Source organism: Solanum lycopersicum, chromosome 8, assembly GCF_036512215.1.
Source record: "Solanum lycopersicum chromosome 8, SLM_r2.1".
Classification (NCBI taxonomy): domain Eukaryota; kingdom Viridiplantae; phylum Streptophyta; class Magnoliopsida; order Solanales; family Solanaceae; genus Solanum; species Solanum lycopersicum.
The window spans coordinates 48,487,962-48,514,788 of record NC_090807.1 but is presented as its reverse complement, the minus strand read 5'-3'; the positions used below and the strand labels follow the sequence as shown (position 1 = coordinate 48,514,788).

The 26,827-nt window shown below is 32.7% G+C and overlaps 1 long non-coding RNA gene across 2 annotated transcripts; it reads right to left on the bottom strand.

Moving 5' to 3' along the window:
* Positions 1 to 4,611: 4,611 nt before the first annotated feature.
* LOC109120950 (uncharacterized) lies at positions 4,612 to 23,856 on the bottom strand. Of its 2 annotated transcripts, XR_011211103.1 has the most exons (5): positions 23,406 to 23,856; positions 14,121 to 14,253; positions 9,096 to 9,288; positions 8,432 to 8,539; positions 4,612 to 4,875 (listed from the first exon to the last, which is right to left on the bottom strand). It is a non-coding gene; the product is annotated as an uncharacterized lncRNA (long non-coding RNA). The 2 variants fall into 2 exon arrangements; XR_011211104.1 differs by lacking the exon at positions 9,096 to 9,288.
* Between the last annotated feature and the right edge of the window lie 2,971 nt (positions 23,857 to 26,827).

Sequence of the window (26,827 nt, the reverse complement as noted above, 5' to 3'; positions counted from 1 at the left end):
TGTTAGAACACAAAAAAAAAAAGATGTTCGTTGTGGCCATTAATATATTTCACTCAATATAAATTACCCTCTATTTAATAAATTATAAAAAGACAAAGAATCAAATATTCGATCCAAATTTGAGAAAAGACCCCTTCTATGTTACCAATTAGGAGTTTCACTAATCTATGTTATTTTAGTTAACTAATAATGACATGATTGAGTGTTTTGTTTAAAAGAAATTTGTTTAAAAGAAATGACATAAATTAAACAAACTTTTTATAGTTGACATAGATGAATTTTTCTCAATATTTGATGACGTATTAGAGCAATTTTTTCTAGAATATGTAAATCATCCAACACAATACCCAAATACCCTTACCCATAGCCATGATTACCAATTCTATTCAATAGTGACAATAGAAAATGAATAAAAGATCATAGAACATTGATTTATGAATAAAGGGAAGCATACTAACAATTTTAACATGATTCGGGCATAATTCAATAGCCTTAATAAAACCACATAAGAATTCAATAGCATTATGAAATCATCAAGTCACCACAAAATAGTCAAAAACTTGGGCTCAAGAATTGGAATAGGTTCATAGGTTAATTAGGCTAAATTCATAAAATTAGAATCAATTTAATCAATATATAATGATTCAAAACGTTTTGTGCAAGAACCCATGAATAGATATAAAAATTGGACGAGTTCATCTTTGAAAGACTTTGGAAATGACTTTGAAGTTTGGCTCCTTGAAGAAAAGAGTTTCAAGGATGAATAACCATACATAAATTGATGATAGACCATAAATTTGATTAAGAATTTATGATTAATCACCAAACAATCTTCAATCCAAGCTCCATATAGAGTTTTGACTTCAATGGAGTTCTAGAGAGCTTAATAGAGAATTTGGGTTTCGATTTTGAATAATGAATTCATGTAGGTATTTAAAACTTATAAACCTACTTAAAATACCTAGAATAACTTTATGAAACCTCCCAAACATTTATTTGGATGTGGAGTGAATTTGCCAATTCACCTCTTCACTTTACAGTAAAGTAGACGAAATTGTAGACTCACTTACGCTTGCCCATCGAAGGGGCGTAGCCCAACAAACACACCGTCCTGCTGGTACGTGGTTTGGATACGAGACTGGAATTTTTAACTCCAAGTTCCATACTTCAGTACCCATCGACACCCTCCACGTATTGGGCGTCGACCATAATACTAGGCATCTATTGCCTCCGTAGGTGGGACTGCCTTAGGCAGTTTTGACCATACAAATGGGTCCTTCCTCTAGGACCCTTGGTTGGTCCTTGGGGAATTTTTATGAGACGTTTCCAACATGAAAATGTTTGTATACAAGTTTAGGACCTCTCACATTAATTTCACACAAAACGAACACATAAAGCTCGATAAAACACCCTAAGACACACAAGTGATTCACATTAAACTTTGTATCTTCATGGCATTTCGTCATAATAATCATATCACCATATTCTTAATCTAAACAAATATAGTACTTCAATTGCACACCATAATCAAGTATAAACCATCATCATTTAAGTAAGGAACTCTGGACCATAAAGTCTTACAAAAAAGCATTCAATAACTTATTCAAGATATTACCATCAATAAAATAATATTCATCCATCAATTTACTTAATAACATCATATGATTAAAATTAATTCAATTGTATCATCACTAATAAAATCAACCCCAATTCATAACCTAGGGTTAGAGGAAACACGTTCAATGATGAATTCATCCATAGAACTAAGTCAAAGACTAATAACTACAACAATTAACAAATTTTCAAACATAATCTATCAATAATAACCAAATGAAACCAACATCAAATAAATTTAAAATATAAATTAAGAAATTGGAATAAAAGTAAACTTTTAAACTTTATTAGAATCTAATTTTGAAGAGTCTTTTGGGGAAAGAGATCCAAAGAGTGAATAGCTTCTATACCTCAGGATTCCATAGAGTTTGATTAAGAAAATATGAAGTCTAGAAGGCCTAGTGAACCTTAAAGCTTGTTATTTAATTGGGTCTTTGAATACAGAGAGAAAGTATAGAGAAGTTGGAAAGAATTAGGTTTGGGAACTATGGGGTGTTAGGTTAGTATAATGAGGTTTATTCATTATATAGTCCCCCAACTAACTTAATTAACGACCCCTTAAACCTATCCTAATTAATTAAACAAATAACTAATTAATATAACTTAACTAAAACTTAAAAGTGAAACTCGACCCTTAACCAAGAGACCCCGACTTACGCCCTGAAGTCCTATTGACGGCCCGTCCTGCATGGGCGTCATTTGGGAAATAGACTGGGCTTTGGGAACCATTTTGAAATGTGGATAAGACCTAAACAACTACCACAATTGAAGGGCCTTTGACCCATCGGTCTCTAGTCGATTGGTTCGTGGACTGCCACTGCAAATTTTGACAGTTTTAGGTAAGATGGAAAGGTCCTCTTAGGGTTGTCTGTGGGGAGTTGTACTCGAGCTTTTCGATCCTAAAAACACTTTTTCTATTTATTTTACAAGTTTAAGCTAAATTTCACTAAATTCCGATTCTTAAAACCCCATAAAACATACCAAGGCACACTAGCACATGTTTCACAATTCTCCGGACAACATGGTTGTTTCGTAAAGTTTTGATTCTAACACTTCCCCCTTAGTTCCAACACATTATTTTACGCTTATAAACAGTGGTTTAATTCTTAGTTCATCATTTTAGGATCTCGACGAAGTCATGCACTTTAGGAGTGTTACATTATACCCCCTCCCCCTTAGGAACATTCGTCCCCGAATGACACTAAATTATTTTTGTAGTGGAATTAGGAGACTCAACACTAGCAGCCCAACCAACAACATATAATCGTCATGAGTAACATATCATATGAGTAATTCACAACTCCATTCAACACAGAAACATGGAATTTACAAATAGAAACTCAAATAATACTTTACCACATGTAAGAGCTCAACATCACAACATAAGGAACTACATTCTCAATATCAACATGATCTAAACATAACATCAAGAGTCACTTATGCCAACCTTATTTTGAAACACATTAACAAGCTCACTATCATTTCATAAAGGCAACTAGACAAATAATCACAAATACATGAAAGTTAAGCAGAAGAGCATTTTTCCATCAAAACTTATTTTAGCAAGAATCATTATCATAAATATGCTCATTTTAGAAAATCCAGTCGAATAAAACATTATTAATTAGTTCATTTCAATAGGATTAGTAACCTCACCTTTTGCTAGAACTTTGAGTAAAAGATGAGTATAATCGGACTTCATGTCCGCCTCAGCCTCCGATGTTGTTCCCTCAACTAGGTGATTTCTCCATACAACTTTTAGGAGACCACCTCCTTGTTCCTCAACTCCTTCTTTTGTCGATCAAGGATTTAAATGGGAACAACTTCATAGGCAAGGTTCTCACTCACACCTGACCCTTCAATAGGGTGAACAGATACGAGGTGGCAAATACACTTCTTAATCATGGAGACATAAAATATAGGATGAACCAAAGTTATTTAACTAGGTAGTTGAAACACATGGGAAACTTTGATGACCCGATGCAATATCTTATAGGGCCCCCATATCGGGGACTTAGCTTCCCCTTCTTACCAAATGTCATCACCCTTTTCATGGGTAAAATTTTCAAGTAGACCATATCACCCACTTCAAATTCAAGGTCTCTTCTTCTATTGTCGGCTGTAGGACTTTTGCCAACTTCAAGTTGTTTTCAACATATCTCTTATTATCCGAAATGTTCCTAATGCTTAATAGATTATTTCGTGACCAAGGAGTGAAGAACCACAAACCTAAAACCACCCAACCATAGACCTACATCTTCTACCATAGAGTGATTCAACGGCATCGTAGAAATACTCGAATAGTAGCTATTATTATGCATAACTCAATTAACTATAGGTGATTGTCTCAATTTCCTTTGAAATCTATCAAGCTATTTACATATATTCTAGTGTTTGAATAGTATGCTCTGCTTGACCATCTATTTGAGATTGAAAAGCGCTGCTAAGCTTCACTTAACTACCCAACCCTTTTTGAAAAGACCTCCAAAAATGAGAAGTGAATTGAGCACCTCTATTCGATATGATAGAAAGAGGGATACCATGTATGATCACAATCTCATTAATCTATATTATAGCATAATATTCCTTTAAATAAGTAGAATTGACGTGGATAAAGTGAGTGAATTTTTTCAATATATCCACAATAACCCATATAGAGTCATTTTGCCTTCGGGTTCGAGGCAACCAAACAAAAAAGTCCATATTAATTTCTCTCCACTTCCAAGTAGGAACATTCATTTTATGAGAAAAACTCTTCTATGTACCTTTTCAAACCATCCTTTTGATTGAACCGGCATTCTCTTCCTCGAAAAGGATTTAGACAAGAACTTTTGCATTCATCATAACATATCATAGGTCAAAGATGCATAAAATTAAAAAAGCTTATATATTGAGGTATCGATAGACCTCTTACATAATATATGGAGTTTACATAGACTCCATTTATTGAAGCTAACATTGGATTCTTGTTTAGAAAACATAACCAATACATAAGTATATTCTAACAAGATTATCTCACATTAAACCATCTGACGAGTATTACAAAGTTAGGCATAATCGCATACACAAGTACAACATTCCATTATAGGCTTACATCAATAGTCTCAATGGAAAGGAATCAACAAGTGTCTTTAGACATAACAAGATCATAGCTAGAATAGAGAAATGGTAATATCCCCTAACATGATGGCCTACCAATAACTTAAGAAATGGTTCCAACTTTTCTTGAAAAATGGCCTCCTACACTTCAATGGAATGAACCTACATTGTTTGGGAAAAGGGAAAGAATATAGGTTAATACATCCACTTGTACTAAGAATGGAACATATGCACTTAAAGACTTTGAAATCATGCTTAAAAGGACATTTATTTCAAAACCATGCTTAGGCACTTTAAAAGCCTTTTATGCACATAAAAGAGAATATACAAGTCAATATACACAACATCATCAAGACAAGTTCATATCCAATACAAGACCCATATCATCAATAAGACCATACCAATATTTATAGCATAATATTAAGGTTATATCAACATGAATAACTCTAAGGTAATCTCATAACAACAATTCATGTATAAGAGTTCATAACATCAAAGCATATAGGACTCTTATTCACAATCTCATCCCAGGCCTACAAGTGCAATGCTCATGTGAAGCCCCATAACCCCACATGATCAAGTAAACAAGGAAAGAGATCATAAGAAATGCCTTACATTATATAACATAGCAACATGTGTAGTCACCATCATGTATAGAAGCTTAGGCCAATCTCATATTCATCAATGAAACTAACATCATATATGATCATCAAAATGGAAAGTCAACATAAGCATTTCGTTCATATCATAAGGACATAAGAACAACCTCCTAGGACTCCCCTCAAGGCCAACTTGTCAAATGTATAAGTAGAGTCAAATACCCATGCCTACACTAAGTAGAACCCCTTACCTCATCCTACATAGACCATATGAGAAAAACATGGAATTCAGTGTCATGAAACTCTACAAGAAAGAATATGGTCTACTTTCCAAAGTAGTACCAAAACATGAATATAACATTCTAGCTTTATCCACTAACTAGTATTTCTATGGAGGAAACATAGTTAAGGAACAAGGAAATATGTATTGAAACCTCTACAGGTCCACTAGCATTGTAGTTCTCATCTCATAAAAAACCATTGGGTGAATCTCCCTTTATAGGGGAGTCAACATATCTCATTATCAAGTTTGATCGGTTCTTAGCTAAAGTCACTTTTTTAAATTCCATTAAGTCATTCTTATCATTATAGCTTAATTAAGGTCATAAGAGGCTTGCCCCTTTAATATCATGTAATGTTCTCAATAGGTATTGCATGAACATTTCCTTTCAATATAATCTTTCATGTAGTGACATAATCACATCAAAATCATATCATTGTAAGAAAATCAAGGGATTCACATCCAACCTTGTATCTATATAGCTTTAACATGATCTCCCAATTCAACATAGTCATGGAATATCACCATAATCATCATATCATCATCTTATTAATCTAATAACGTATAATACAACAATTTTACACCATCATCAAGCATAAACCAATATCATTAAAGTAAAGAACTCAAGATCTTAAAGTCTTATTAAATAGCCATCAAAGCCTTCTTCACGACCTTACAATCAATACAACAATATTCATCCATAAATTTACTTTATAACATCATAGATAGAAATCTATACAAAATTTAATTCAATTGTATCATCACAAGTCAAATCAACACCAGTTCATAACCTATAGTTAAGGAAAAGGGTTCAATCATGAATTCTTCCATAGAACTAGGTATAAGAATAACAACTACAACAATTAACTAATGTTTAGTCATTATCTATAAATTATAATAAAATTAAACCATTATTAAATCAATTTGCAAGAACAATTACGAAATTGGAAGAAAAGTAAACTTTTAGACTTCTTTGGAAACAAATTTTGAAGAGTCTCTTTGGGAAACAGATCCCAAGAGTGAATGGATTTCATACCATAGGATTCCTTAGAGTTTTATGAAGAAAAGATGAAGTATTTAATCCATAGTGAACCTTGAATCTCTATCTTTAATTGGGTCTTTTAATAGAGGGAGAGAGAGAAAGTAGAGAGAATTGGGTTTGGGAATTATGGGGTGTTGGGTTTGTTTAACGTGATTTAATCTTTCGATAATCCCCAAATAAATTCATTACCCGCACATTAAACCTCACTTAATTAATTAACCAACTAACTAATAAATCTAACGTAACTAAAACTTAACAGTGAAACTCGACCACAAAACCACGAGACCCCGACCTATGCCCTGTCGTTCTATCGACGGCCCATCCTGCATGGGCGTCGTTTGGGACAAATATAGGGTTTTTGGCAATTTTGAAAATATGGGTAGTTCCTAACCAACAAACACCATTTATGGGTTGTTGACCCATTGACGACTCGTCCATTGTATCGGGGACTTCCACTGCCAATTTTGACAATTTTGGGTCAAATGGAAGGGTCCCTTGTCCTTGGGGAGTTGTAACCCTTTTTTTTACCTAATTACACTCTTATATATATGTTCAAAACTTTTTACCAAATTTCACTAAATTCCAACTCTTAAAACACCATGAAACATGACAAGGCACACTAGAAAACATTTCACATTTCTTTAGAAGTCATTTCTTAATGTTTTGACTCTAACCCTTCCTACATAGTTTCAATTCATAATTTTAGGCTTATAAAAAGTGGGTAAGAATTAGTTAATCATGTCAGGATCTAGACCAAGATATGGACTTTCAGCGTGTTATACTTGAGTTAATATGAACTCTCATCGGTGCTCAATGCTACTTCCAAAATATACTTTAGCTCATGCTTTTAAAATAAACTACTTCCTCTAGGTTGAGATAATTGGTTCAACCTTTTTCACTTAAAAAATCCCTCTTTGAATCAATGTTTCCTTCTTTCTAGTATTAAACTCATTTGGGATATCTTAGTTTCCCTTTAACATCAATGTACATACAATTATAAACTTCCTAAGGAATATTTAGTTACATTATATATTTTGAGAAATGAAGTAAAGTCTTTACTCTTTACTTGAACTGAAACTTTTGAGCTTAATTTACTCTTTAGGTATATTACTTAGATCCCTTATATCTTTTAAGGAAATACTTCAAATTTAATTTTTCTTTAACTCTAAACTTGAGCATTAAAACAATGTTAAGAATGTTTAAATAATACTCTTGGTAGTTTTAACAAATTTTACTTTAACTCACTTCATAGGTTTAGATTTGACTTTTTAACTTACTTAACATTGATCCTAACTTCCCTTGAATTAAATTGTGAATTCAATGTTCATGATTTCATGATTGTGGATGAATTTTTCATAAGGTTTAGATGTACTTTAGAGTGTTAGAATTAATTATAAATTATAGGTATATCACTTAAGAACTAGTACATAAAGATTGAGGAAAATGAGATCTCTAGGTGAGAGGCTCTGCTTGTCCTGAATGACTGTCTTGAGAGGCATTGGCTAGCGCGGCATTCTGAACTTTGTCATATAGAGCCTAGCCTAAAGAGCTCTGGTAGGAGAAGCACCCTATGTCTTGATTAAGGATAACTAAAATTCTCAATATCCAAAATGTTAGACTCGTAAAACAGTCGTAAACACGAATCAACAACCAAAGGTATACTACTACTCAACAAAAAAAATTCAACAGATTTTTATGAAGAACTTCAATGTTCAACTTGCAATCTACTATACTTGCGCTGATTTAAGCATGTCGTTGGGTGGGTGGAAGAACCCAACAAAGAATTATCTCACATACCTTATCGAGATCACCCTTTGACGAACATGAATTGAGGTTCTTGGAGTTCTTGATGAATTCTTTGTCTTTTTTCCTTTCTCCTTCTTATCTTCTCTTTGCACCAAATACCTAAGCGTATTTAAATTTTATAAAACTTACTTTAGTATTAGTTTACACACAATAAGCCCTTTAAACATATTAGGGAATAGTAGGGTGAAAAGACAACTTTCTTGTACTAACATCCGGATAGTATTTTTCCTCAATCAAACAACCCAACATGCGATGGGCATATCTCCCTCATATGATATCAAAAATTCATAAACTCAGCAGCGTTAGAATATATATTCAAGGGATTTCCAACCATATAAAGAACTTACCTAACTTATCCTGAGTTAGAAGTTATGGTCGCCTTAAAGTTACCAAAACTCACTTTTATACTTAGGAATTTTTTTTCTCTATTTTTCCTATTCTTTCCAAAAATAACTATTCTTAGTTTATTTGTTTAATACTATATATTTTGGGAAACGAGATGATACAATATCTCTCCCTCGGGAACATTCGTCGTTGAATGAGAACTCTTTCGCTAAGCTAAGTGTAGTAACATCATTTAGCACTCAAAAACCAAAAGGAAATGATAAATGCTTACTCTCATAGTCTTATAAAGTGCTAAGAAGAGAATTAGTACCTTGATATGAATTCTCTCCGCATTCGAAGAGATGTGGGTAGCTCTTTTTCATATCCTCCAAAGCTTCTCAAGTTGCTTCTTCAACAAATTGATTCTTCCAAAGGACTTTGATTGATGAAACTTTCTTTGTTCTCAACTTGCGAATTTGACGATCCAAAATTTGATCTTGAATTTCTTCATAGGATCAGCTAACCTTAATACCAACATTATAAGTTTGCACAATCAGTGAAGGATTACCCATAAACTTCTTTTACATAGAAATATTGAATAGGGGATGATCTGATGCTAACTCTTGGGGTAGCTTCTACTCATACGCTACATTAGTAACTCTCATGGATGTTCTATAAGGTCTAATATACCGAGGACTAAGATTCCCTGTGCTACAAAACGACATAACCCCCTTCATGGGTGACATATTTAGATATACCCAATTGCCTACCCAAAACTCTAACGGCCTCCCCCTAACATCTTTCTAGGACATTTACTGACTCGATGCCGTCTTCAATCGCTCGTTAATCACTTTAACCTTCTCCATATCTTGATGAAATATATCTGGTCCTATCAACCCTGCTTCACAAACTTCTAACCACCCAATAAGACATCTGAATCTTCTCCCATTAAGAGATTCGTATAGAGCCATTTAGATGCTCAAATGGTAGCAATTGTTGTAAGCAAACTCAATTAGCACAATGTGATCATCCCAATTCCCTTTGAAGTCAATTGGATTTATCTCTCAACATATCTTCTAAGCACTAGATAGTACCCTCTGCTTGTCAATCAGTCTGATGATGAAAGCAGTGCTTAAGTTCACCTTTGAACCAAACCTTTTTGGCAAAATTTCTAGTATTGTGCAGTAAATTGTGAACCTCTATCTGAAATGATGGAGACTGGAACTCCCTGAAGTCTCACCACCTCTCAAAGGAAAAACCTAGCATAATCCTCGGCCAAATAAGTAGTCTTTTGGAGAAAGAAATGAGTTGTCTTTGTCATTCTATCGAGAATCACCTAAATAGAATCATGTTTCATGCAAGATCTTGGCATGTCTGTGTTAATTCCATATTAATCATGTCCCACTTACATTTCAGAAATTCTATAGCCTGAGATAATCTCCAGGCCTTTGGTGTTACTTTCACTTGCTTGCATTTTAGGTACTTAGCAACAAACTCAACAATTCCTTTCTTGATGCCCTACAACCAATATACCTCTCTCAAATTGAGGTACATCTTGGTGGAACTCGGATGAATGAAATACTTACAGCTATGAGTATCCTCTCTTATAATACATTTACCCTTGATACACACAGCGTACCTTGATAATTTAGCATACCATCTCCCTATTTTTCAAAAGCAAATACTCTTCGCATATGAATATTTCCTTCAAGTCGAGCAAAATGGAATGTTGGTCTTTTTTCTCTTTCACCTACGTTACTAAGGATAACTCAATACCATTGGTCACCACTATTCTTCCTTCTGTGGAATCCATAAGTTTTACTCCCATGTGTGCAAATCTATGCACATCATTAGCCAACTCCCTCTTCTCTTCCTCAACATGAGGGTACTCCACATGAATAACCTTCTTAAGGCATGAACAACTACATTAGCCTTACCTGGGGGGTAAATAATTCTCATGTGATAATCCTTAAGTAATTCTAACCACCTCCTCTATACGAGAATTACAAGGTTCATAATCCTTGAGTAGTTCTAACCACCTCCTCTGTATGAGTTTAGCTCCTATGGGGTGAACAGATATTGGAGGCTTTTGTGATTAGTGAATAGGTCAATATGAATGTCATACTAGTAGTGACTTCATATCTTAAAAAAAAACTAATGTAGCTAATTCTAAGTCATGAATTGGACAATTCTTTTCGTGAACCTTCAATTTTTCGGAGGCATAAGGTATAACCTTCCCATTCTGCATTAAAACACAGCACAAACAAACTATGATGAATCACAATAAACCATAAAATCTCGAGTACCCTCCGATAAGGTCAAAGATGGAGCACTAGTCAACCTCTGTTTCAATTCCTGAAGTCTCTTCTTACAAGTTTCGGACCATTGAAACTTTAAGGTCTTCTAAGTTAACTTGGCCAGAAGAGGCGAGATAGCCGAACACCCTTCAAAAAATCTTCTATAATAGCCAGTCAAACCTTAAAAACTCCTAACCTTGACAAGAGATTTGGGTCTAGGCCAACTTTGAACTTCGTTTCTCTTTTAGATATCAACTCTTATCCCATCACCGCAAAAAATCTGGCCTAATAATTACACAGACTTAAGGGAAAACTCACACTTGGAGAACTTGTAATATAGCTCCTTTTCCTTAAAAGTACGCATGAAAATTCTTATGTGACTAGCATGATCTTTCAATTATGTAATCGATAAAAATGATGACAAACAGACCTAAATAAGTTTTGAAGACTCTATTCAAAAGATCCATGAATGTTGCTGGTGCATTTGTCAAACCAAAGGACATAACTAAAATCTCATAATGCCAATACCTTGTTATAAAAGTTGTATTTGGGATGTCACGTTCCCTAACTTTCAACTGATGGTAGCATGATCTGAGATCAATTTTTGAAAAGCATGAAGCACCTTAAAGCTCATCGAAAATATCTTATATCCTTGCAAAAGGATACTTATTCATCATGGTCACCTTAAACAATTGGCAGTAGTCTTTACACATCTTAAGGGAACTATCATTCTTTATCACAAATAGGATTGAAGCGCCCCAAGGTAAGATACTTAGTTGAATAAAACCTTTATCTAACAGATCTTTTAGCTTTTCTTTCAGCTCTTTTAAATATGTTTGTTCCTTTCTATATGGCGTAGTAGATATAGGTTGAGTATTTGAATGATATCTATGACGAAGTCTATCTCTTTTTCTGGACGGACTCCAGGTGGATCATGCAGAAAAACTTCTGGACTCTTTTACTATAGGAACTGTTTGAAGGGAATGTACTTGAACACTTGAGTCACTGATTCATACAAAGTGATAGTTACATTCCTTTGAACCTAACTTTCCGCCCTTAGGTATGAAATAAAACGACCCTTAGGCACTACTGAGCTACTACTCCACTCTATGACTGGCTAACAAACAAGGGTTAAAAGACAAAAAAGGTTCACAAAGTTTCTCAAGAAGAATATCAAACTGATATGCAACATAAGGAGTTACAAAAGATAAACTTGTTCGTGGGTCTAACAAACCATAAACAACAAAAGTAAATAATTTATCATACCCGTGAAAACATCTTGCGAGTTCAATTTCTCTTGGAGGCTAGTGATCACATAGAGACGGTTTGCCCCTCCACTATTGCCAGTAGTGGATCCTCTAGCTACATCAGTGTCTTGTGGAGAAAGTGCTAATGATTCATTTCTATTTACCTGATTTTAACCACCTAGCTAATTCTTTGGGAACTCTCTCATGAAGTGACCCGCTTGACCACACTTGAACCAACCTTTCTGGCCATTACGACATTTATCAGGGTGACTTCTACCATACTTAGAACATGTTAGATCCCAACCTCTTCCTTTTGCAACACTGCCTTGAGATTGGGGTGGTCTTGGCTTGAAAATCTTAGAATTCTGGCCATTATAGTCACCTCTGTTTATGAACACAGGTGCACAAGCAAATGATGGTTCATGCCCCTTCAGTTTTTGGAATTATGGTCAACTTGAACCACCCTTCAGTTGAACAGACTCATTAACAGCCTTAGATTTCTTGTTCTTGTACTCCACTCTATCCTTCAACTTTTATTCTTCAACTTTTTTGTACATAGACCATAAACCGTGAAATGTCCATGTCCCCAATAAACATGGCAGCCCTATCTTTTTGTCTTGAAGCACGACCAAAGCGAGCAACAAATAAACTGACTTTGCTCCTTATATCCTTAACAATCTCAAGAGCATAGCGACATAGTTGGGTGAGCTTCATCCCATACTCATGCACACATAGCGAATCCTGTTTAAGGGTGAGGAACTTGCGTACTTGGGACCCTCTCAGTTCTCAGGGAAAAAAGTGCCCCAAAAAGGCCTCTTCAAAACAAGCCCAACTATCAAGTGGTGCATCTTCATCTCTACCCTCCTTCAACTGATCAAAGCAAGTTATAGCAATGCCTTTAAGTTGATAAGCATCTAGCTCAACTCTCTCTGTGTCAGCAACATGCATCACCTCAAACACCTTCTTCAGTTCTTCCACAGAGTTTTTCGGATCTTCAGTATTGCTCGAACAACTGAAGTTTGGGGGATTTATCCTCAAGAATTCCAAATCTTTGAACTTACAGACCTTCTTTTCGAGCTCCTCTTTGTTGCCTTACTTGGTTAATCACCACTTGGCTTAGACTCCGGATAGGCTCACGCAATTTAGTGTTCGTGACTTATCTTTGAGGTTGCAAATTTGGTGCATTAGGTACCTCTAGCTTCCGACATTCCTTCTAGTTGGTAAACCTCTAACTGCTCTTCGTGGATGCATGATGATCTTAAACATGTGCAATCATGAATTTGAGGTAAAATTTGTAGAGATAAACTCTAAAGAACAAATGGAATTATGAAAGAAGTGAAGAAATCAATAAATGTCGCTCTTGCCTTATCACAGGTGTTGCGCGCTTCACACTGATGACGAATACTCTACAGATAGAGCTTCATATGATCCTAGGACTCTTGAAACTTGATCTCTAATACCAAGTTTTTCACGCCCCGAGTCTATACCCTGGACTGGCCGACACCCAATTACTATTTTGGCCTTAAGCGTACCTTCGCTTGGCTTACTTAACTCAGTGGAAGAGGTAACAAAAATTATAATCTCAATAAATAACTTTGAATATAATAGCTAGACAAAATGGAAACTTCAAGTCTTAATAAATTACAAGAGGAATGAAAAGATTAAGGAAAAACTAACGTTGTTTGTCTATTAAGTCTTTTAAAACAAAGATGAATGCTAGGACAGGATCCACAATAATCATAACAACAAAAACTTAAATCAAATAACAAAATAATATAATAAGTATGTTCTTCCAAATGAAGGAACGCTCACCAACTGACTTTGAGCTGCTTACTGGATCAACGAAACACCCCGTGCTGATCCTAGTTACGTGCATCTTCATCATCAGACGATGCAGGCCAAATGGTATCAATACATTCAATGTACGAGTACGCAAGTTGGAATCCTAAACAACAATTTATGCTTGATAGAATAAGATTAAGTTACCTTGGCTCAGCTCAACTCAATGAATGTATATAAAGAAATTTAAAACACAAGTAATATGCATATATAAAGCTTGTAAAACAGTAAATAACTTTATTCTTTAAAGAAAATATAACAGCAACTCAACTTTACTTATATGCGATTGTATATAGTTCTTGGGAAAATTCTTGAACCGACAACCACCACTATGAGCCTAAGAACTGCTGCAGCGTCTTGCCCACACTCCCAGAACTGTCCTATACTTTGCGGTCGCACAGGACATCCTCAACTTAGTGGATCTACTATATAAATTAATGTGATCATCAAAAATATGACCTGCTAATGCCCATGAAGTCTATATGGTTTACATGGAGTCTTGAGTTAATATGAACTCTCATCCCCACATTGGTGATTAATACTACCTTAAAAAATATTTAGCTCATGTTTCAAAAATAACGTCCTTCCTCTAGGTTAAGATAATTTTCTCAAACCTTTTTAGCTTTAAAAAGGCTTCATTGAATCAATGTTCTCTTTTCCTGTTTAAAACTCTATTGGGAAATATCAGTTTTTTTAAACTTAAATGTACAAACATTTATAAACTTCCTAGGGAATAGTTTGTTACCTTATGTCTTTTGGTAAATGAACTCAACTCTTTACTCTTTCCTTGACTTGAAACTTTTTATCTTAATGAACTCTTTAGGGGAATACTTAGCTCCCCTATATCTTTTGAAGGAAAGACTTCAATATTTATTCTTTCTCTAACTCGAAACTTGAGCCTTAAAATGAAGTTAACAATTTTTAAATAAAACTCTAGGAAATCTTAAGAAACTTTATTTTAACTCTTTTCATAGCTTTAGAATTGATTCTTAACATCCTTTACTTTCAACCTAATTTATTTTTAATTGAATTATGGATTAAAGGTTCATCATCTCATGAATATGGATGATTTCATGATGTTTAGATGTACTTTAAAGTGTTGGAATAAAATAGAAATTATAGATACATCACCTACGAAATAGCAGGAGATGGTGGGAAAATGAGATCTCCAGGTGAATCTGATGCTCTGAGAGGTGCAAGGCGCCAAAGCCTGACTGACAGAGATTGTCCTGACAGGCTCTGGATGGCGCGGCGCGCCAGAACTTACAGAGCTAACAGAGCCTGCCCTAAGGGGCTCTGATAGATTCGGCACTCAGGGTATGTCAGATGGGAATTCATACTCTTCGTCTCAGATTTTCAATTTTAAACCTTCTAAATTTCTATGGATCCAACCCTAAACTCTTTGGATCACCCCCTATGAATTTCACTTGAGGTTCTTGGCATTTTTAACGAATTATTGTTTTTTTCTCCTTTCTCCCTCTTCTCTTCTCTTTTTTCCCAAGCCCCAAGCTATTTAAATTTTCTAAAACATACATTAGGCATAGTTTTACGCCTAATAAAACCTTAAAACAAATTAGGAAATACTAGGGTGAAAAGACCAATTTACCCTTACTAACATCAAGATTCGATTTTTCCTAAATCCAACATCCCAATCTCCAATAGGAAACTCTCCCTCATACATTGTAAAAAATCTGCACGCTCGGTGGAGTTGGAAAAATCTCTACAAGAGATTTCTACCAATATAAAAAAACTCACCTAACTCATCTTGATTTAGAATTTATGGCCGTTTCAAAATGACCAAAACTACACTTAGGAAATTTCTTTTCTAGATTTCTCCTATCTTTTCAAAAAATAACCATTCTTAGTTTCTTTAATTAATCCTAGCTATTTCGGGTTATGAGATGTTACAATTTTTCCCCTTAACTTGTGTTTAGAGGTTTGCTTGTTCCCTTTCTAATAGATTCTCTTCTTCTTCGAGGTTACCTGGAGATTTGTGAGGTAACTGTTTGTCATCACAGTAGACCTTCTTTCTCCTGTTTATGTTTTTGTTCTACTCTAGAAACAATGTGATACAAGACTTTTTTTTTCTCTTGATTCAATTAAAATATTTTAGATTCTTATACACGTGACAACCAGATTTTGGGGGTATTTTTAAGTTTAACATAAAATTTCTGCATTTTATTGTAATGTTGAGATTTAGGCTGACTTGTCTTGGTGAAATAAGAGGAGTACCATCACGTCCATTTTTGGTTCGTGACAATATCAAAAGACTTGAAACATCGAAAGGATTTCATATATAGAATTTTAGATTATTTAAAGGTAAATGTGGGTTGATCGAGATTAAATAGTCAATATATACTTCATATATAGTCAATGTATACTTCATATAAAGTTAAACCATATATAATTTTTTGAGTTTACTATAATGTATATTTAGCGTATAACTCATATATAGGTACGTTATATTATATAGATAGTATATGCTTTACATGACTTTTAGCAAACTATAGCATATAATCAATTAATCTATTGAATATTTTTTAATTATATGATTGTATTATTATAAACTAATTACTAATTTATTATATATAATTGAAATTCATATTCCTAAAATATATGGCCAAAATAAAACAATACTCTTAAATTAATTCTTATTTTAGTTATTTTCTCAAAAAGTCTAACGTAAAGACAAAGGAATTAACTCACATCCTACTCACATTCTTGAGTTACTTAATGCAAAAAAAATATTTGAAAAGGCAAAAGCCGTCATTGGAGAGTTAAATTCACAATCTTTTCCTTCTTTGTCAAGCTACTTTGCTTCATCAACCTCCAATTTTGATTGAAGATTCCTACATATGGCTCAATTTTATGGATTATTGTATGTTTTTTTACTCATCGGCATTACTTGTTTATCTGTTGAATGTTGCTCTGTTTTTTTTAAAAAAGACAAATAACTAAACTCTTGTGAAATGTGGATGGAGTTACAATGTTTTTTTCAAGTTATTTGGTTCGTGAGAGGACCTCTCTTTAGTTTTCATTCTATCTAGAGTTAATATACGGCGATGAAAAACATGATTTTTTTCTGTTTGTTTTTGTAAACTTAATTTTTGTTTGGATGAAATTAGGGTTAGGGTTTTTTGTGTGTTTGTGTGGAGGAATGCATGCTTTTGCTAATAGATTTTATATATATGCACTTTGGCCATACAAATTGAGAGAGTTCTTTTGAAAGTACTTTTTTCTCTGCAAATAAATCATACAAACTCAAAAACAATCAACTCAAATTTATATTCACAACCAAACATAACTCTGTTTCAATCATAATTATTCACTTTATTATATATATAGTGAAAAATGATTATTCATAATAAGAGTTGGTTTGGTTGTGAATGTTACATTGAAATAATTGTTTTTGAGTTTTTGTGAGTAATTTGGATTGAAAAAAAATGAACAGAACTTGAATTTTATGGCCAATCATGTTATATATTTTGGAGTCTTTCTTCCCTGCCATAGATATCAGTGGCAACTGAAAAAAAGAAGCTAAGTCATTCATATATTTTGAGATGACGTTATTGAATGAGATTAGATATAAAGTTTATTTTTTTTTAAAAAATAAGGTGTTAAATTTGTAGAGAATCATGTAGCAGCTGCAATAAGTGATGCATATCAGTTTTTTTTGGATGTTATTTTTTCCATCTTGTTTTTCTTTTGGATGTTTTTTCTTCAGAAGATGGGTATTATAATGTCGAAGTTTGATACATATGTTTCATGTGACTAGTTACCATAATGGATAAGGGTGATGTAGATATGGTGGATGCCGAAAAGGATGTTCCCGCTAGTGATGTTGTAGTGTCCAATTAATCCCCGGTCAAGTATAATAATGATGTTAAGATAGAAGGTTTGATTGGATCATGCAATGTTGAGAAAAATATAGATGACCAAAGGTATTCAAAGAGAGAGGACTTGAAAAAATGCTACGTGTGAGATGGAGGACCAGCTCAACATTGCTTATCTCAATCAATCCTTCTTTCTTATCAATATTTTCGTACTTGAACGATGACTCATTGGAAACTATGACATCACTAGCAAGGACATTATTTTTGGCATCCACCATCTCTACATCACCAATATCTATAGACAACTAGTCACAGACAACATCTCATATGTATAAAAATTCGGCATTCTAATAATCATCTCCTCAACAAAGAGAACCCAAAAGAAAAAGGAAAGGGAAGTTAACGTAAAAAAAACCGATATGTATCAATCGTTCCACTAGTTATATGATTCTCTATCAATTTCATACCTTTATTTCAAATTTATTTTTTTACAAGAAAAGAATTTTATACCTTATTTCATTCTATAACTTATTTCAAATTTCATGAATAACTTAACATCTTTTCTTCCTTTGCAACTAATTGGCCATAAAATTCAAGTTGTTTTAACTTTTGTCACTACAAAATACTCAAAAAGAACTCCAATTTTCAATCATTATTAATCAAATTGAATAATGATGCTTGAAAATCAAATTTGTGTTTGGTTTTGAATTTAAATTGGAGGTGAAAAAGTTTTTCAAATTATTTCAATTTTCATGGCTAACTTGCGTTATATATAAAATCTATAAGTGAAAGAAAGCATGCATTCCTCCACACAAACGCACAAAAAAAACCTAACCTTAGTTTCATCAGAAAAAATTTGAGGATAAAAAAACAAAAAAAATACTTTTTTTCATCGTCGCATGTTAAATCTGAACAAAATGACAGCTAAAAAGTTCCTCCACCAATCATTTCATCGGAAAAAACATCAAAACTTCGTCCACTTATCATATGTGTATAGTTTTTTCATTTGTTTTCCAAAATAGATAAATGTTCAACAGATAAACAAGTAATGCCAATTAGTAAAAAAAACATACAGGAATTCATCAACCTTAGCTAGTGGCAGGACTATGCAATCTAAATAAGAGGTTAACAAAGAAGAAAAGGACCGTGAGCTTAACCTCCAATGACGTCTTTGGCTTCTTCAAATATTTTTTTTGCACCAAGTAACTGAAGAGTGTGAGTAGGTTATGAGTTAATCCGATGTATTTATGTAAGACTTTTTGAGAAAAATACTATAATGACACTTAATTTAAGAGTATTGTTTTATTTTGATCTTATATTTTAGAAATAGTATCAATTACATATAATATAAATTAGTAATTAGTTTACAAATATATATAGTTGTATAATTTGAAAAAAACTATATAGATTGATTATGAACTATGGTTTGGTAAAGTCATATAAAGTATAAGAAAAAGATTCAAAAATACCCCTTAACTATCGGAAATTGCTCAAATTTGTTATCAAACTAAATTGTAGTTCAAAATTACCCTTTTAGGCAATGTATGGATTCATACTTACTCTCTAGTTAACATAAGTATGTTAAGTGCCCCATGGATGCCGCATAAGTGCCAAAGATTTCAAACTTCCATATAGACTAATAAGTTCTCTAATATCTAATTTTCCACTCATTTCTCATAAGATCAAATTTCACTCATTTCCCCCCATTTTTCGTGGGTAGGGTAAGAAATGATTCACAAATTTATTCACTTTGCGGCTGGGTTTCGAAGTTGATTTCCTTGTTGGGTTACAATGTGGATTTTTAAGGTCGTAGGTTAGTAAAGATTGGTTCTTATTTTATTATGTTTATGATTTCAAATATGTGAATGGATCCATAATTGGTGATGAATTGACGAGTTAAAATGGTAAATGTAATCTATTTCTGATAGTTTAGGGCTATTTTTGAGCCTTTCTCATAAAGTATACTTACTATATAATATAAGGTACCTATATATGAATTATACATTGAATATACATTATGATATATTCAAAAACTAAATATATTTTCACTATACATGAAGTATACATTGACTATTCATCTCGATCAACTCAAATTCATATTTAAGTAGTCTCAAAATTTAGCAATGGAATCATCTTGATGTTTCGAGTCTTTTTTATATAATTCGCTTGAAATGATTCACGTTTGCAGCACATTGAATTTTAAAGAAAAGTATAAACAACTAGGAAGAAGAATGAAATGAAAAAAGAGTAGGAGGTGGAAGAAAGAAGTAAAATATATTATTAATGGCGAACCTAGATGGAAGAGGAAGAAGTGTAAAAGGTTGGGCCAATTTTAGTAATTTTGAAATTTTAGTGAGATAATGTATTGGAAACCCCTAGACTTTAACTTAAATGTCATATACATGCCTTAATTAAACTAAGATCCTATTAACCTCAGCCCACCCTAGAGATGAGGGAAATTTTCATTGTTAGTACACTCGATGCACTGCACAAAAGAAAAACATAAGTAGAGCCCTGTACATTGCAACATGTGCCAAGTAGATATTATCAGCCGACTAAAAATAGTAACTAGTATGCATAAAGTAATAGTATAAAATAAACTATAGCACTTAGCATATGATAAACAATAAACGACATCAACAAGTGACAACAAAAGCAAGTCGTCATCAATAATGATATCAAGCACGCACATTTGGACTCCTCCCTCCACACGACGCTCATTTTTTAAATGGATTCTTTGAGATTGAGTACATTAAGTTAATTCAATATGTTTCCTCTTTAATATTAGAGTGTCAGAACATGACAACCCAATAAAATAATATTGTGTCAGAACATGACACCCCAATAAAATAATACAGTTTCAGAACTTTACACCCTAATCAAATAATACCATGTCAAAACATGACACCCCGATCAAAAAATATATTAATAATTTATCATTTATTATCACCACTGTTCATTTCTTTAATAATATTTAATATAGCCTTCTTTATTCAAGGTATCACTATGATAGAGAGGGTTAAAGATTATATATTTCATGGTCTCAAGATTTGAGACAATTCAGAAATAACATATATATTATCCAAACCACACAATCACACAATCAAGTACATACAGAACATCACATTATCACTCAATGCATATTAATCACTATTACGAGTCTATCTATCAAATAGAATAAATCATAACCTATCTCCATAGAAGAATCAAAGTCCAGTAAACTACTTCTGCAATGTTAATCCTTTCCTCAATGTCTTTGGAACTTTTTAATCTATGAAGTATATGTGCATAATTTGTATGTTAATGAGTCTATAAGCAATTTCTATGTCTAGATCTAAAAAGGATGTGGTGAATTCCATTTAGGATGTTAGAAAAATTAGTTTGAGTAACTATCTTCATAAAATCATATCTCAACTTATTCATGATAGCTTAAAAGGATTTCTCCCAAGGATGATTGTCAGAATAATTGTGGCTTTTTTAAGGGTAGAAATATCTTTCAAAATGTTCTTTTAGCACAAGAAATTGTTTTTGAAATTAGACTGAGGGGTAAACTAGCTAATGTGGTTATTAAGTTGGATATGGACAATGTTTATGATAGAGTTGACTGGAATTTCATGATTAAAGTTCTAGGAAGGTTGGGTTTTAATTATAATGTGACTAATGAGTTTTGGAGGATTTTGGCTAATTATTGTTACTCGGTACTAAATAATTGTCAAGCACATGGCTTTTTTCATTCTACCAGGGGATTGAATATGGGGGACCTCTATCTCATGCTCTTTCTATTTTGACTAGGGATTTTTTATCTCTATCTCTTAACAAGTTTTTTGGAAGATCCGATTTTATGTTTTATGGACTAACCAAGTAAAATGAAAAATTTAATCATTTGGCATATGAAGATAATACAATTATCATTTTTGCAGAAGATAGACGATCCTTACAGCTGATTATGAAGACCACGACACTATATCAACATTAATCTGGTAAAGTTATTGATAAGATCTAGAGTTCTTATTATATGTTTAGCAAAGCTACACAAACTTATGTTCAGGTTGTTAAAGAAGTTAAAAGATTCTCTAAATGAAAGTTTCCTTTGATGTATTTGCGTTGTTCTATTAGCCATGTTAAAAAAAAGAAGGTAAACTTTTCAAAAATTGATCAAATAAATTCATAATACGCTCCAATTACGGAAAGGGAAGATTTTGCAATTTTTTAAGGGGGGGGGGGAATGATTCTGATAAATCATGTGTTTCAAAGTATGCCTATTTACCTTTTATCTTCTATTAGCCCTCCGAAATGTGTTATTTATGATATTCATAGGGTTTTTGCTAAATTCTTATGGAACTTTAAAGAGGAAGGCAGAGCCACTCACTAGATTACTTGGGATCATATTTGTGTTCCAAAGAGTGAGGGAAGTTTGGGAATCAGATCTTTATTTGATATGTCGAAATACTTGTAACAAAACTCTGGTGGAAATTTAGGACTTTCTATTCTGTATAGGCTAATTTCATGTGGTTCAGCTTAGGCAGGTTCTGGAGGATTGGTGGAATGCTAACAACTCTACAAAACTGAAACTAGTTTTTAAGGCATATCTTGCATTTATTATATGGAGCAGATGGAAAAGAAGAAACTTTATCAATCATGAGGAAAATGAGTATGCTAGATTTAGTGTTTGAGATTTAAAGAAACATATATTTATTGGTTGTAGATATCCTTGGTTGAAATGGATGCCTAAAACTTAGTCCCTAATTCTGAAGTTCTTTGAGGAGTATTCACCACTAATCAACTAAAAGGTTGTTAGATTGATTCATCCTTCCAGTGGAACTTATAACACAGATGGGTCTGTGATGGATTCTTTGCCTTCTCTGTAAGAAATAAAGAAGGTGCCTTCCTTTATGTTGAGACTAGGTTATTAAAAGATGTATCAGTTATTGAGTCTTAAATTAAAGCTATCAAAATGGATCTGGATTATTGTTTGCATAATAATAAAGTTCCACTGGTCATTGAGACAGACTCTCTATTGACTCAACAAGTATTAAATTGAAACTAGGAGGTTCCATGGTTGATAGCTTGGGATGTTAGGTACATAAAAATCTGGCTGATTAATAAGGAGGTGGAGATATGGCATACATTCACAAAAGGGGACAATCCTAGCATACTTTTCTACAAATCATATTGTTGAATTTGCAGGTATAAATAGGCAACAATTTAACAATTGGCATGAGATTCTGCAAAAGGCTAAAGTAATTGTAGTAGAAATATCAAAAATTCATAATTTTCGGATAATAAAAGTTCAAAATAAGGACTACGCTAAAATAGGGTGACATAAAGTTAAGTAAATGTATCAACAACAAGGAATTGTGTAACAGACTAAGTTGATATGCAAGAACTAGAACAATGAAATATTTAGTACACTTCGAAACAAAACCTGTGTTTTTGTTGTCTTAAGCAGTGGTATCAACTCCTTTAGGGGTTCAACCTACAGGGAGAATAAATCATAGGTGAGAACCAAAGAAAACTAAATGTCTGTCGAAGGAATGGAAGATTTATCTGGATTAAGCCCGATTAAGATTGGATGAAGTTTGGGAAGATCCCGAGAAAGTATATTTGAGGCCATTTCAAAGGACAATAAACTGAAATTCTCTAGAATATCACGTAAATCTACGGAAATTTAGATCTAAGTCAGTCAAATTGAAGTCTCTATTGGTTCGAATAATAACTTCATTGAGAAATTTTGTAATAAAATGATTTCACACAAAATTTGTGTATCATGTAAATTTAGTTTGTGTGGAGGTGATTATATATGAATGGAGATCTGCAAGCTGGATTTTTTTCGGAGAAGATGCGGTAGTTTGCGGATTAGATCGGAGCAGATGAAATGGGGCTCTACCTTTTTATGATTTCAATTTTTCTTTTGCTTTATTTTGTTTTATTCCCGTTGAATACATACCACTTTTGGTATGTTCTTTATACTTTTATTTTATAAAATAAATGACCTCTTATTAGGTTGTATTTAAAATAAAAAAATTACATAATTCTTTTAATCAATTTCTTAAATTTCAAACCTAAGGGGTAAATCTTAAATCCTCTAATTAGCACAACTTTAATTTAATTTAAATAATTCGATACACATAATGTTTAATTATTTATCTCCATATATCAAAGTACGTATTTTTAGTATGATAATTAAGTTAATTTTAAATGTCAAACTCACTATTATGTGTAACCAATTACTCGTACAAAAACAAATTGCAGAACTATAATCGAATTGCACTCATAACTGTTGAACTCCCATTTTCTTTAAACCCACAAATACCATATAAATATTAAATCCCCATTTGCATAAATTTTTCAATCAAAATACAAACTCTGCTTTTTAAAATTGATATTTGCAACTTCTTTGCTCGTTATCAATATCGTATGAAGGGGCAATACCTTTAGAATGTTGGGTTGTTGAGGTAAGGAATGTCCTATCCAGATTTAAGAAAAGGAAAACTACTCCTTTTACCCATTTATTTTCTAATTTGTTTTAAGTGTTTAGTATGGGTAAAAATAAGTTTTAGATCAGACTAAAAATTTCATCCATGCTTAGGGTTTTGGAGAAAAGAGATGAGAAGAAGGAGAAGGGAGAAAGATCAAGATTTCGCCAAGAACGGCAAGGGATTTCGAGTGGAATTCGTCGATAGTGATCCGTATCAATATATGTGAGATCTTTTGTAATGGGTTAAGTAATCCTCATATCAATATTATTTAAGTTTAGAATTTGATTTCATTAATAGAAGTGAATTCTTGATAATCTCGTCGAATCTCTTCTTGGTTGAACTGATTGAATACCCATTACATGTTGTTAGTTGGGAAGCATCTGAGAATATTTCCGTAGTGGTACATACTCTAATATACTCATTTTGGGCCCCAAGGGTATATCAAAGTATGTACCATTGCAATTATATTCTCATATGCTTCCCCACTATTTTGTCCAACATTTGCAGTTGAAGGACTGGTAAAAAACAATGGATATAACGACCCCCTAGGCCGTTTGAAGAACTAGGTCTATTTTGACTCTTCAAATAAAATTTGAATTAAAAATTTTAAACTATTCAGTAACTAAGAAAATTTGGTAATTGAAAATTTTATTAAATAATTAATATAATTAATAGTCGATGGTCCGAGTCCATGACTTATTTAATTCTTTTTATCACCTGGTCCACATAATTAGAATAAGTTAGAGGGATTTAATATTTTTTTAGTCATAATTAGAATAAGTTCTAAAAAATATAATACTATTATCTATAGTAAAGTGTTAAGGATTTGGAAATTTGCTAACTTTGGCAGTCAGTGTGGCATAGTCTTGTTATTATATTATTAAATGGAGAAAAGGGATTGGTATTAAGGGGTTATGATTGAGTTGAATTATCTCTATTGTGTTCTTTAATTTTGTTGCGGTAACGAAGTGAAGTCTTTCTTTATGAAATGAATATTTAATTAGATTGGGTGATTTCCTTAAATTTGAGGCACTAGGGCGTCGCTAATGTGGGCCAATCATAATTATTATGTGACTTAGGTTTAAAAAGAACGGAAAAGGGCCTAAAATACACTCAAAGTATTAGAAATGGTACAAAATTACCCTCCATCCACCAGGTGGCTCCCAAATACCCTTCTCACCCACTTATTTGCTCCAAATACCCTTGTCATCCACCTTTTTTGTTCAACATTGACCACTTATTTAACGGTTTTACATTTAAACTATTTAAATATTTTTTTTAAATACGTGGCGCTAAACTATTTTTTATAATTTAACTTATTAGTATATTTTATAAATCAATCCACTACTCAACCATTATTAATTAAACACCTCCAAATTAATAAACATGTCACAATATTAATGCAAAAATAGAAAAGTTACTATCAATTGAGTGTTTTTAAAAAATTGAGGTTAAAATATCTATAGAAGTAAATTATCATACATTCAAGTTTCTAAACAAAAATTACCGATAAACATAAGAGTCTGACAATGTTTATCTTAATTATTCTTACGTATTATTATGTGATGTTACTTCGTAGGTAATTTTTTTCAAAATAACATACTAAAGGTTATAAAACAAATCATAAATATTTATAAAATTATATTTTAAAAAAGCATGAATTAATTCGGGATGTATTACTTCTTTACCTTTAATCATAAATTTATAATTAAATCTTGAAAGAGAATTCAATTGAAAGTGTCCTCCTAAATAAGTGGCTCAATCTAAATTTAATTGGGGCTTCGATTCGGACTCGAGTAATTTTTTATGTCATTTTTCAGTAATCTTTAATTTAATTGTGTTTTAGTAGTGTTTATGGCGATTTTGATATTATAATTGGATGATTAATTGGGTGGGATTTTAGTTATTAATGGGTGAGTAGTGGGTTTGTTTATGAATAATATTAATAAATTAAACTTTAACCAATAGTTGAATGCCAAGTATTTAAAAAAATATTTAAAGAGTTTGATGTTTAAAAAAATTAAATATATGATATATTTTGAACCCAAAGGTGTATGGCAAGGGTATTTTGGAGTCAATAGGTCGATGATAAGGGTATTTTGGAGCCAATAGGTAGATGGAGGGTAATTTGTACCATTTTCAATACTCCAAGGATATTTTAGGCGCTTTTCCATAAAAAGAAAAGGGGAATAAAAAGGGTATAAAGGTTTTGGATTTTTCTCTTGTTATTGCACAGTAGCATAAGTTTTCTCTTGGTATATGAGACGATTTTGTTGACTTATTGTGTTTATTTGATTAAGTTAAATTTATAAATTTGTGTTGGTAAGATTTTAACTGAGGAATATATAATATAAATAAAGCTAAAGGA